The sequence below is a fragment of the Oryx dammah genome, unplaced genomic scaffold, assembly GCF_014754425.2.
Source record: "Oryx dammah isolate SB20612 unplaced genomic scaffold, SCBI_Odam_1.1 HiC_scaffold_11, whole genome shotgun sequence".
NCBI classification, from domain to species: Eukaryota; Metazoa; Chordata; class Mammalia; order Artiodactyla; family Bovidae; genus Oryx; species Oryx dammah.
In genome coordinates, this window is record NW_024070195.1 from 41751511 (window position 1) to 41764524 (window position 13014).

The following is a 13014-nucleotide window of genomic DNA, read 5'->3' on the forward strand; positions in this document are numbered from 1 at the left end:
CTTGACATGTTGGATCAGCTAAAGATCCTCTCAACTTTATGTAAAACAGAGATGTCACTTGTCCTACCCCTACCCTGAGAGAGCTGTTTTATGGAATAAACAGGATAACGCATTTGAAAAAAAATTGTAAACCGGAATCTAAAATAGAGTTTGGCATCAATATCTAAAGTGAAGCAAAACATTCTAAAGAATGAGACCAGTGTCTATGTGCTGACGTGAAAAAACCTGTAAGCTATACGAAGTGGGAAACACCTGCATAACAGCATGCAGAGCATGACGTCACTGCAGTAAGAACAGTGCCTTCCTCTATGCCTGCGCTAACATATGGAAGGCGATACACCAAGCTGTTGAGGCTGACTGGTTCTAGGCTGAGGCCTGAACTACTTTGTAATAACACACACAAGACTCTTCCTTGACCAAACTTCACTATGAATACTCTTTTCGGCTAGGGCTTGATTTTGGTTCCCATCCTATCTCTGACTTGCCCAGCCCAGTTTTAGCAAGAATTCTGTTAAGTAAGTTTATCAAGAGTTCTCCCACCTTTGATATCTGATGAAGTTCCCCATCCCTCCTCTTTGATGTCTAAGTCCTTCACCTGCCTTTAGCAAGAATCCTGTTGGGTCAGTTTAGCAAGAATCCCCCTCCCCTTTATGTCTCCTCTGAATGATTTTCCATCCACTGACTCATTCATCCTTTTTGCCAAAAATGCTCCTTACTGTATCTGAAGATGAGCCTCTCTCCCCTAAGGCAATACTCCTACTACAGTAGTCTCAAAGTCTTCCTTACTGTTTTACAAGTGTAAGAACAACTTTTTCTTTAACAACACACACAAAAACCCCACACATACACCACATTTTCTTTTTTAAGTGAAGTCAGATCTATTCCAGAGAGATGGGCTTCCAGTTATAAGATTCTTACTTAAGAGAGTTCTTTTAAGAAGGGGTTCTGGAGTAAATTTATTTCTGGGTTTGGCCTCCTTTTAAAAAAACCTCCTGTGGTCTTTGATTTTTCCAGTCTCTGGAGGATGAAAATCAATTATTCCCATTTGCTTCTGAATGGAGCTCTTCAATCACAGAGGCTATGAATAAGCTTGCCAAACAACTGTAGTACCAGTCCCCAAGGGAGGGTACCAAACAGGTCAGTGATTTCAGAGGCTGGGGGATTTTAGAAGACGCTATTGGAAATGTACAAAACAGTAACAAGCTGCTGGTTTAGGTGATGGTGAGATTAGGGAGATGAAAGAGTCAACAGAGGGTTACCAAATCCCAGAGAGCCTACATTCTAAACCAGTTTACAAATTCATCCCCATTTCCCCATTTCCAAGGAATTCCCTGATGGCTCAGATGGTAAAGAACCCACCTACAATGCAGGAAACCCAGATTTGATCCTGGATCAGGAAAATGCCCTGGAAAAGGGAATGGCTACCCACTCCAGTATTCTTTCCCTGGAGAATTCCACTGACAGAGGAGCCTGGAGGAAGGCTAGCAGGTCACAAAGGGCAGGACACAACTGAGACTAACGCTCCACTTTCCTCATTTCCAAAGTCACTGCCTTATGCCCGAAATAACCTCCCAAGAGATCTTACTGCAAGTCTGTGTATTGACAACATCAAACATACTCTCCGAAATACAGCATCCGAACCTGTTCAGGAGTGAATCTATGGCAACAGACTTCTGAGGCCAATATCATCATTTACTCTGAACCAAGAGAGCTATGATACAAGCTACCACCCCCTTCTCAGAATCACTGTATTAAGAATCTCTTCTTTGCTTTAGTTCTGCGTAGCCAAGGTGACTTCTGTAAGCTGATTATTTCCTTTATAACAATTACATCCTGTTCTTGAAAGAGATATGGCATTTATTTCTGAAAATAATACAGTTTGCTGCCTTAAGCTTTTTTGCTTAGACTAAATTTTAAATTATTTTTCCATAATTTAGTAGCACTATAACTACTTCTGTTAGTGAAAATAGATGAACAAGGCATACTACTTTGGAAAATTAAAAACACACACAACAGGAAGTTGGTTTACTAAGTCCAGGTTTTCTCCCTTTCTTTGTCCGTATTTGTAATGTTTAATTTAATTCCAGAGCCTGTCCCAGGGACTCTTCTGAGGTCTCTATTTTAATCAGCCTCCCAAATCTGCTCTATTTGCCAAATTCCTTTTCCAGCGTTCCCAAAAGGCACTCAGTATCCTGTCCATGGAGTCAATCCAAAAATAAGCACTCATTTTGGATGACTAAGAACGTTGGCAAACACCTGGCTAAAAAGCAAAGCCAAGCTATGTGTAGCATTTACCAACTGAGGAATACGAGACTTGATCATGAAGATTACAAAGAAAACATTTTCCGAGACTGGAAGGCTTTCCCACAAATAGCTTTTCGCTTCTCAAATTTTAAATGTACCTAAGTCAAGAGGCAGCCAATTACAGCAACCAAACCTCCATATGGGAAGAAACGCAGCTTCATATATCAAAGAACAAGAGGAAAGTCATATCATCTGCTGGTGGCCAAAAAAGTGAAGAAGCCCAAGAAGCCTTCACTGAGTCTAACAGACGTTGTCTTTTAGTACAGCAGCTACACAGAGAGTCTGCTATGAACTAAGTATTGTGCTAGACACCTAACATGTATCCGCTCTACTTTTCATACTCAATAGTAAAATAAGAACTTGCATTTTACAAACTTTCACATGCTCGGAGAGATGAAGCTAAAGAGAGAGGCGAAGTCACTGCCCAAGGACGCACGGGGAGTGCGAGCCGCCAGCACGTGGCCTGGTCCTGCCTGGCCCTTAAACCCAGGCCACTCTGCTCTGTTGTTGCTGTTGTTCAGCTGTTGTGTCCAACTCCTTGTGACCCCATGGACCGCAGCTCGCCAGGCCTCCCTGTCCTTCACCATCTCCCGGAGCTCGCTCAAACTCATGACCATTGAGCCAGTGATGCCATCCAGCCATCCCATCCTCTGCCGCCCTCTTGTGCTTTTGCCTTCAATCGTTCCCTGCATCTGGGTCTCTTCCACCCAGCTCTTCGCATCAGGTGGCCAAAGTATTGGAGCTTCCGTTTCAACCTCAGTCCTTTCAATGAATATTCAGGACTGATTTCCTTTAGTATTAACTGGTTTGATCTCCTTGCTGTCCAAGGGACTCTCAACGGTCTTCTCCAACACCACAGTTCAAAAGCATCAATTCTTGGGTGCTTGGCCTTCCTTATGCTCCAACTCTCACATCCATACATGACTACTGGAAAAACCATAGCTTTGACTACATGGACCTTTGTCAGCAAAGTAATGTCTCTACTTTTTAATATGCTATCTAGGTTTTATATGTCTAGGTTTAATATGCTGTCATAGCTTTTCTTCCAAGGAGTATCTTTTAATTTTATGGCTGCAGTCACCATTGATGGTGATTTTGGAGCCCAAGAAATATAGTGTCACTGCTCCCACTTTCCCCATCTATTTGTCATGATGTGATGGGACTGGATACCGTGATCTTCATTTTCTGAATGCTGAGTTTTAAGCAAGTTTTGTCAGTCTCCTCTTTCACCTTCATCAAGAAGCTCTTTAGTTCCTCTTCACTTTCTGCCATTAGAGTGGTATCATCTCTATAAGTGAGGATATTGATATTTCTCCCAGCAAAATGGATTCCAGTTTGTGATTCTTCCAGCCCAGCATTTCTCATGATGTACTCTGCATATAAGTTAAACAAGCAGGGTGACAACATACAGCCTTGACGTACTCCATTTCCAATTTTGAACCAGTCTGTTGTTTCATGTCCAGTTCTGTTGCTTCTTGACTTATACACAGATTTTTCAGGAGATATGTAAGGTGGTCTGACGTTTCCATTTCTTTAAGAATTTTCCACAATTTGCTATGATCCACACAAAGACTTTAGTGTAGTCAATGAACCAGAAAGGTTTTTTCTGGACTTCTCTTGCTTTTTCTATGATCCAACAGATGTTGGCAATTTGATCTCTGGTTCCTCTGCTTTGTCTAAACCCAGCTTTTACATCTGGAAGTTCTCTGTTCATGTACTGCTAAAGCCTAGCTTAAAGGATGAACATAACCTAACTAGTATGTGAAGTGAGGGCAATTGTATGGTAGTTTGAACATTCTTTGGCATTGCCCTTCTTTGAAACTGGAATGAAAACAGACCTTTTTCAGTCCTGTTGAAAGCACTGCTGAACTTTCCAAATTTGCTAATACACTGAATGTAGCACCTTCACAGCATCATCTTTTAGGATTTTAAATAGTTCAGCCAGAACTCCATCACCTTCAGTAGCTTTGTTTGTAGCAATGCTTCTTCCTAAGGCCCACTTGACTTCATACTCCAGGATATCTGGCTCTAGGTGAGTGGCCACACTATCATGGTTATTCAGGTCATTAGGACCTTTTTCATATAGTTCTTCTGTGTGTTTTTGTCACCTCTTAACCTCTTCTGCTTCTGTTAGGTCCTTACCATTTCTGTCCTTTATTGTGCCCATTCTTGCACGAAACGTTCCCTTGATCTCTCAAATTTCCTTGAAGCTGAAGTTGACCAATTCTGTGAAGATCTACAAGATCTTTCTAGAACTGACACCCCCAAAAGATGTCCTTTTCATCATAGGGGCACTGGAATGCAGAAGTAAAAAGTCAAGAGCTACCTGGAGTAATAGGCAAGTTTGACCTTGGTGCACAAAATGAAGCAAAGGCTAACAGAGTTTTGTCAAGAGAACACACTGGTCAGGGCAAACACCCTCTTCCAACAACACAAGAGATGACTCTACACATGGACATCACCATATGGTCAATAATGAAATCAGATTGATTATATTCTTTGCAGCTGAAGATGGAGAAGCTCAACACAGGCAGCAACAAGACCCAGAGAAGACTGTGGCTCTAATCATTAGCTTCTTATTGCAAAATTCAGGCTTAAATAGAAGAAAGTAGGAAAAACCACTAGGTCATTCAAGTATGACCTAAAACAAATCCCTTATGATTATATAGTAGAGGTAACAAATAGATTAAAGGGGTAAATCTGGTAGACAAAGTACCTGAAGAACTATAGACGGAGGCTCGTAACAGTATACCAGAGGTGGTGATCAAAACCATACCAAAGAAAATGAAACAAAAGAAGGCAAAGTGGTTACTCTATTTACCACCTACCAAAATCAACAGTCTGATAGATTTAAACGTTTCATATAACCATTCTGTTAATAATGAAAGCCTTAGAAAGTCTATGGACTCCAAAAATTTCTGACAGCATCTCTGTGTTGACAGTCCTAATACATATGCCTTTGTGCACACACATGCTTAGCAATTACTGACTCAAAGCCAAGACTAATATGGCTCTAAATTGTAATATGAACTAAAAATACCACACTCTAAGCTGGTTCTTTAGAAACTTCACCACAATTAATAAATGTCTAGCTGAGCTAACCAAGAAAAAGAGAGAGAGAAGATACAAATTACTACTACTAAAAATGAAAGAGGGGCCATCACTACAAACCCCATGGACTTTAAAAGGATAAAAGAATATTATGAACAACTCTACGCCCACAAATTTGGAAAATTACATGAACTAATTTCTACCAAAATTCACACAAGAAGAAATAGTGCATCTGAATGGGCCCATATTTATTAAAGAAACTGAATCAAGAATTAATGACCTTACAAAACACAAAGCACCCAGCCCAAATGGTCATACTGGTGAGCTCTACCACACATTGAAGAAAAGAAACCAATTCTCTGCAATCTACTCCAGAAAACAGAACCAGCATTCATCTCATGAGGCCAAAATTAATACTATACACTAATAACAAACTATCAGAAAGAGAAATTAAGAAAAAAATCTCACTTATAATTGCATCAAAAACAATAAAACATCTAGGAATAAATTTAACCAAGGTAGTGAAAGATCTGTACACTGAAAGCTATTTTAAAACTCAATAGCAAAAAACCCCAAACAATCCAATTTAAAAATAAACAGACTTTCCTGGTGGTACAGGGGCTAAGATGATGCACTTTCACTGTGGGGCTGGGGGAGGGGGAGGATGTAGGGTGGTGCCGAGGGGTGGCGTAGACCAAAAAGAAAAAAAGAAGCTCTGAACAGACATGTTTTCCAAAGACGTACAGATGGCCAACAGACAAACGGAAAGATGCTCAAATTACGAATCATGAGGGAAATGCAAATCAAAACCACAATGAGATACCACCTCATATCTGTCAGAATGGTTATTACCAACAAGACAAAAAATATCAAATGCTGGCAAGGATGCAGTGAAAAGGGAACCCTTGTGTACTGCTGGTGAGAATGGAAACTGATGCAGCCACCATGGAAAACAGTACGGAGGTTCCTCAAAATTCACTGTGGTGATCATTTCACAATGTATGCAAATATTGAATTATCCTGTGTACATATAAAAATAATACAGTATTGAATATCAATTATATCTCAATTTAAAAACAAAGAAAGATGGACTTTTCTGCTGCAATATTGGCTAAGATTCCACACTCCCAATGCAGGGGGATGGAGTTCAATCCCTAGTCAGGGAACTAACTGGATCCCACATGTTGCAACTAAAGATGGAAAAGCCTGAGTGGTGCAACTAAGACCTGTGCAGCCAAATAAGTAACAAAAAAGAAACAAAACAAAAAGTCAACAATTTACAAATGGGCAAAAGATTTGAACAGACACCTTACCAAAGATTTTCAGGCAACAAAGAAGCCTATGAAAAGTTCTCCGACATCATATGTCATTCAGTTCACTTCAGTCGCTCAGTCGTGTCTGACTCTTTGCGACCCCATGAATTGTAGCACGCCAGGTCTCCCTGTCCATCACCATCTCCTGGAGTTCACTCAGACTCACGTCCGTTGAGTCAGTGATGCCATCCAGCCATCTCATCCTCTGTTGTCCCCTTTTCCTCCTGCCCCCAATCCTTCCCAGCATCAGAGTCTTTTCCAATGAGTCAACTCTTCACATAAGGTGGCCAAAGCACTGGAGTTTCAGCTTTAGCATCATTCCCTCCAAAGAAATCCCAGGGTTGATCTCCTTTAGGATGGACTGGTTGGATCTCCTTGCAGTCCAAGGGACTCTCAAGAGTCACCTCCAACAACACAGTTCAAAAGCATCAATTCTTCGGTGCTCAGCTTTCTTTATAGTCCAACTCTCAAATCTATACATGACCCCTGGAAAAACCATAGCCTTGACTAGACGGACCTTTGTTGGCAAAGTAATGTCTCTGCTTTCGAATATGCCGTCTAGGTTGGTCATAACTTTTCTTCCAAGGAGTAAGTGTCTTTTAATTTCATGGCTGCAGTCACCATCTGCAGTGATTTTGGAGCCCAAAAAAATAAAGTCTGACACTGTTTCCACTGTTTCCTCATCTATTTCCCATGAAGTGATGGGACCAGATGCCACGATCTTCGTTTTCTGAATGTTGAGCTTTAAGCCAACTTTTTCACTCTCCTCTTTCACTTTCATCTAGAAGCTTTTTAGTTCCTCTTCACTTTCTGCCATAAGGGTGGTGTCATCTGCATATCTGAGGTTATTGATATTTCTCCTGGCAATCTTGATTCCAGCTTGTGCTTCTTCCAGCCCAGCGTTTCTCATGATGTACTCTGCATAGAAGTTAAATAAGCAAGGCGACAATATACAGCCTTGACATACTCCTTTTCCTATTTGGAACCAGTCTGTTGTTCCATGTCCAGTTCTAACTGTTGCTTCCTGACCTGCATATAGGTTTCTCAAGAGGCAGGTCAGGTGGTCTGGTATTCCCATCTCTTTCAGAATTTTCCACAGTTTATTGTGATCCACATAGTCAAAGGCTTTGGCATAGTCAATTCAGTTCAGTTCAGTTCAGTCGCTCAGTCGTGTCCGACTCTTTGTGACCCCATGAATTGCAGCACTCCAGGCCTCCTTGTCTATCACCAACTCCCGGAGTTCACTCAGACTCGTATCCATTGAGTCAGTGATGCCATCCAGCCATCTCATCCTCTGTCATCCCCTTCTCCTCTTGCCCCCAATCCCTCCCAGCATCAGAGTCTTTTCCAGTGAGTCAACTCTTCGCATGAGGTGGCCAAAGTACTGGAGTTTCAGCTTTACCATCATTCCTTCCAAAGAACACCCAGGGCTGATCTCCTTCAGAATGGATTGGTTGGATCTGCTTACAGTCCAAGGGACTCTCAGGAGTCTTCTCCAACACCACAGTTCAGAGGCATCAATTAGGGAAGTGCAAATTAAAACAACAAGAGTTCATATCTTTCATGCACGATCAACCCCTTCTCCTCGAGGGGCCCTTGGAATAAACCTTTCTCTGCTCCAAGTAAATAAAATAAAATAATAAAATAAAACAACAATGAAACACAAGTATGGGCCTATTAGAATGGCTAAAATCCAAAACACAACACCAAGTGCTGGCAAGCACATGGAGCAATGAGACTCACTGTTGGTAGAAACACAAAGTGAAAACAGCCAGTTTGAAATCTCACTTGGCAGCTTCCTTCAAAGCTAAATATAGGTAATTTACCACGTGATCCAGTAAACAGTCCTAGGAATTTACTCATGAGCTGAAAATTGATGTCCACACAAACACCTGCATGTGAATGTCTATAGCAGCTTTACTCATAACTGCCAAAACTTGGAACCAATCAAGATAACCTTTAGTAGGTGAATGAATAAACTGTGATATATCCAGATAACAAAATATTATTCCGAAACAAGAGGAAATGAGCTAACAAGACAAAAAAAGACAGGGAGGAACCTTAAACACGTATTACTAAATGAAAGAAAACAATTTGAAAAGGCTACATACTGAATGATTCCAACTATATGACATTCTGTTAAACTAGAGATAGTAGAAAGATCAGTTCCCAGGGGTTTAGGAGGTTTCCAGAAAGGATGAACAGATGAAATACTGACCATTTTTAGGTCAGTGAAACCATCTTGTATGATACTGTAATGGTGGATGCACAACACTATGTATTTGTCAAAACTCACAGAACTGTACAATACAAAGAGTGAACCTAACAGATTTTCAGTTCAGTTCAATCACTCAGTCGTGTCCAACTCTTTGCGACCCCATGAACCGCAGCACGCCAAGCCTCCCTGTCCATGACCCATCAGCAACTTACTTACCAACTTACTCAAACTCAGCTCCATTGAGTCAGTGATGCCACCCAACTATCTCATCCTCTGTCGTCCCCTTCTCCTCTCGCCTTCAATCATTCCCAGCATCAGGGTCTTTTCAAATGAGTCAGTTCTTCCATCAGGTGGCCACAATATTGGAGTTTCAGCTTCAGCATCAGTCCTTCCAGTGAATATTTAGGACTGATTTCCTTTAGGATGGACTGGTTAAATCTCCTTGCTCCCCAAGGGACTCTCAAGAGCCTTCTCCAACACCAATTGATGCTTCTTCAAAAGCATCAATTCTTCGGCGCTCAGCTTTCTTTATAGTCCAACTCTCACATCTATACATGACTACTGGAAAAAACAAAGCTTCGACTAGATGGACCTTTGCTGGCAAAGTAATGTCTCTGTTTTTTAATATGCTGTCTAGGTTGGTCACAGCTTATCTTCCAAGGAGTAAGCACCTTTTAATTTCATGGCTGCAGTCACCATCTGCAGTGATTTTGGAGCCCAAGAAAATAAAGTCTGTCACTGTTTCCACTGTTTCCCCATCTATTAGCCATGAAGTGATGGGACCAGATGCCATGATCTTAGTTTTAACAGATTTTAGTTAACAACAACACATCAATATTGGTTTCACTGGGGCTTCCAAGGTGGCGCTAATGGTAAAGAACCCACCTGCCAGTGCAGGTAGATTTAAGGGACACAGGTTTGATCCCTGGGTTGGGAAGATCTCCTGGAGGAGGGCACAATAAGCCATTCCAATAATCTTGCCTAGAGAATCCCATGGACAGAGGAGCCTAGTGGGCTACGGTCCACAGGTTCACAAAGAGTCTGACACGACTGAAGCGACTCAGCACACACACACGCATTGGTTCCATTACAACAAATGTACCACACAGTAAAGATGTTAATACCACATAGATATACAGTAACTGGGGAAACTGGGGGTGGGGGGGGCGGGGAGGTGAGAGAGAAAAGGAGCATAGAACTGTCTGTACTTTCTGAGCATTTTTTTCCTATAAACCTAAACCTGCTCTAAAACATGAAGTTTATTAAAATATCCCCCACTCTCTAAAAATGAACACTCATGTCGGAAGTAATGATGTACAATGTATAATCCAAAACACGGGAAGAAAAGAATCAGTATCAGGATGAATCAGCAAGGGTGGCACAATTTAAAAGCAAATCAAGATCCTAACTTTCCTTCAGCTACCTGCAGGATTCAGTTCTTAGCTGAGGAATCAGTCTAAGACACATAGATGCAGTTACACAAAATCAAAGTATTACAGAGAAACTATAGAGATCCCCTACCCCACTCACTCACTCTTTAGACTGAGAGCATGGAACCTAAATGTTTAAGTTCCTGTCTCAGGCCCCAGAAACCAACAGACCTCATCACTGCTACATGACTAACCTCAGATCTAGACCATAAGCCCAGGAAGAGTAACTGAGCTCCGGCCACTTCTAACGGCTGTTCACAGCAAATCCCCAATTACTGTGTCAGGTGCTAAGTCACAAGTGGTTCTAGACAAAGCTGGTAGAGAAAAAAAAATCTCCTTTGGAATTTAGTTCCTCAAAGTAATAAAAGATGGCCAAGTGTGGCCTAGTGCTCAGAAGACACCGAAATATTTTCACTGGAGGATGACGTGAAGAATTCCACCTGACTACTAAGCTACTGCCAAAGGACTATGAAGGGAAATGAAACACAACAAGTTCCCAAAACTTAAGGCAACCAAAGTGCTTAAAACCCCTCCGTATGCAAATTCCTCAAGGTTACAACTAGGACAGTGTTACTTAGAATCTAATATGATACTTTGTAGGCTAAGGACATCGTGAAGCTCTAATGTGCTGTTTCTCTCCTAACACCAGCAGCAGCTACACTAAGAACAGCTCCTGGCAGAGCCAGCTCTCAAGGCCCTGACTCTGGACAGTGCGCTCTCAGTCCACTCCCAGCACAAGCTGGCCACAGCCCCTGAGCTGTCCTAGCACAAGTGGCGCACTCTGCAGCCCCGTGACATCTCTGAAATGTCTTTAAAGAATGAGCAGCTGCCAGCTTGAAAGACTGAAGTGCTAGGAATGTCAGGAGTGTTGACCTTCAGAGAATCTGATGTGGCCTTAACGGATTAAAGAAGACAAATCACATGCTTGTTCCTCTCACTAGATTAAGAATATTTTACAATTCAACCCTCATTAATGATAAGAAAAAAACTTCAAATTAACTAATGTCAGTAACATATTAAATGGAAAAAAACAAGTTGCAGATTATGTATCACCATTAAAACAAAATAGAATCAATTTATCTAAGCATGTTAAAAAAATCTGAAAAAATATACATACACACTGCTGGAAGGATTGAAGGAAGGAAGAGAAACAATGGATTGTTATATTGTTTGACTTTTTCTGTCATAAGGATGTATTAGTCTAACAAATTTAAAATGGTATTTTTATTTTAGAAAAGTTAGAATCAACAGCACTCCTAATCGTGGCCCATCTGACTTTGTATCTGCTAGGAATCGTCAGGAAACACAGCGTTTCTCACCTGTGCAGGCCAGTGAGAATTAAGCTCCCCCATTTCCATTTCCCCTCTAAGCCCCTGTCATGTGGGCTGCCTGCAGACGCCCACAGGTGACTCAGGGCCAAGGCCATGCCATGCCCAGTACACTGCCCTGAACACTGCGCAGACTGACTCAACACATTTTTCAAGTGAAACAGCACATTCCAGACTTCTTCGATCTTTGTTCAGATCTGAGAACTACACTGGACAACTCAAAGTGCTCAGTGAGGTTGCTGCTGCTGCTGCTGCTGCTAAGTCGCTTCAGTCGTGTCTGACTCGGTGCGACCCCATAGACGGCAGCCCACCAGGCTCCCCTGTCCCTGGGATTCTCCAGGCAAGAACACTGGAGTGGGTTGCCATTTCCTTCTCCAATGCATGAAAGTGAAAAGTGAAAAGTGAAGTCACTCAGTCGTGTCTGGCTCTTCACAACCCCATGGACTACAGCCCACCAGGCTCCTCTGTCCATGGGGTTTTCCAGGCAAGAGTACTGGAGTGGGATGCCATTCCCTTCTCCAACAAATGGTGGCCAAGTTCCCAAATGAGTCCATTAAAAGGTGTTCTGATCACCAACTCCAATGTAGGGGAGAAGGTTGCCTCACATGTGGGAGCCAGTGTACAATAAAGCAGTGTACTGTAGATCAGAACACACAGCTGGGTGTTCACAGCCCAATGCAATTCCGACACTATGTACCGGAGACAACACAGATCCCACAGGCAAAGGGCTCAGTCCGGCAATACCATCCCCACTTCAGACCAGCTGCAAGCCCAGATTGTTACCTGTAGCACATCCGACCCACCACCTACAGACTGCAAGTCCTCCTGACCCCCTTCTTGTGTTCAACTAATTTGCTCAAGCGGCTCACAGAACTCAAAAAACTCGTTTACTTCCTAGATCACCAGTTTATTCTAAAACGTAATCTTTCCATTATCTTCCAAATTTATGAGCAGTTAGTTGTTTTCCAGAACTTGCTATGTAGAATCGCAACTTGAGAGACACAACGTACTCATCAGACGGTGCAAAACACACTCTGTCCTTAAAAACCACATAGCTGCTTATCTTACAACTATTCCTGGCTCAAAAGACCAGTGGAAAGTGCTTGTGAAGTCAAGTCTGGAAATGAGAGCATCAGTCCCCATCTAACCAGGACCCAGATGACTAACACTCATGAAGCCGCACCACTGAATTTCCTCCAAAGCCTGTTCAAGTGGCCTCAGCCACTGCCCACAAGGGCTGGGAGTAGCAGTCATGTACCTTAGATGAGCAAGATGTGACAAGATCACAAAAACACAAAATGCTCCTGACCCCTCAAGCTTGCTGTGCCTCATTTTTGCACTATCATCTACTTTGCAGAGACTTCTAAGCA

The 13014-nt window shown here is 42.1% G+C and overlaps 1 protein-coding gene and 1 long non-coding RNA gene across 4 annotated transcripts in view; one reads left to right on the forward strand and one right to left on the reverse strand.

Annotated features, from left to right (window-relative positions):
- Positions 1 to 13014, reverse strand: part of ANKS1A (ankyrin repeat and sterile alpha motif domain containing 1A) — a 168744-nt gene that overhangs the window by 110835 nt on the left and 44895 nt on the right. The window lies entirely within an intron of this gene.
- LOC120869805 lies at positions 4416 to 6929 on the forward strand. Its single transcript, XR_005722634.1, has 3 exons — positions 4416 to 4519; positions 5230 to 5236; positions 6919 to 6929. It is a non-coding gene; the product is annotated as an uncharacterized LOC120869805 (long non-coding RNA).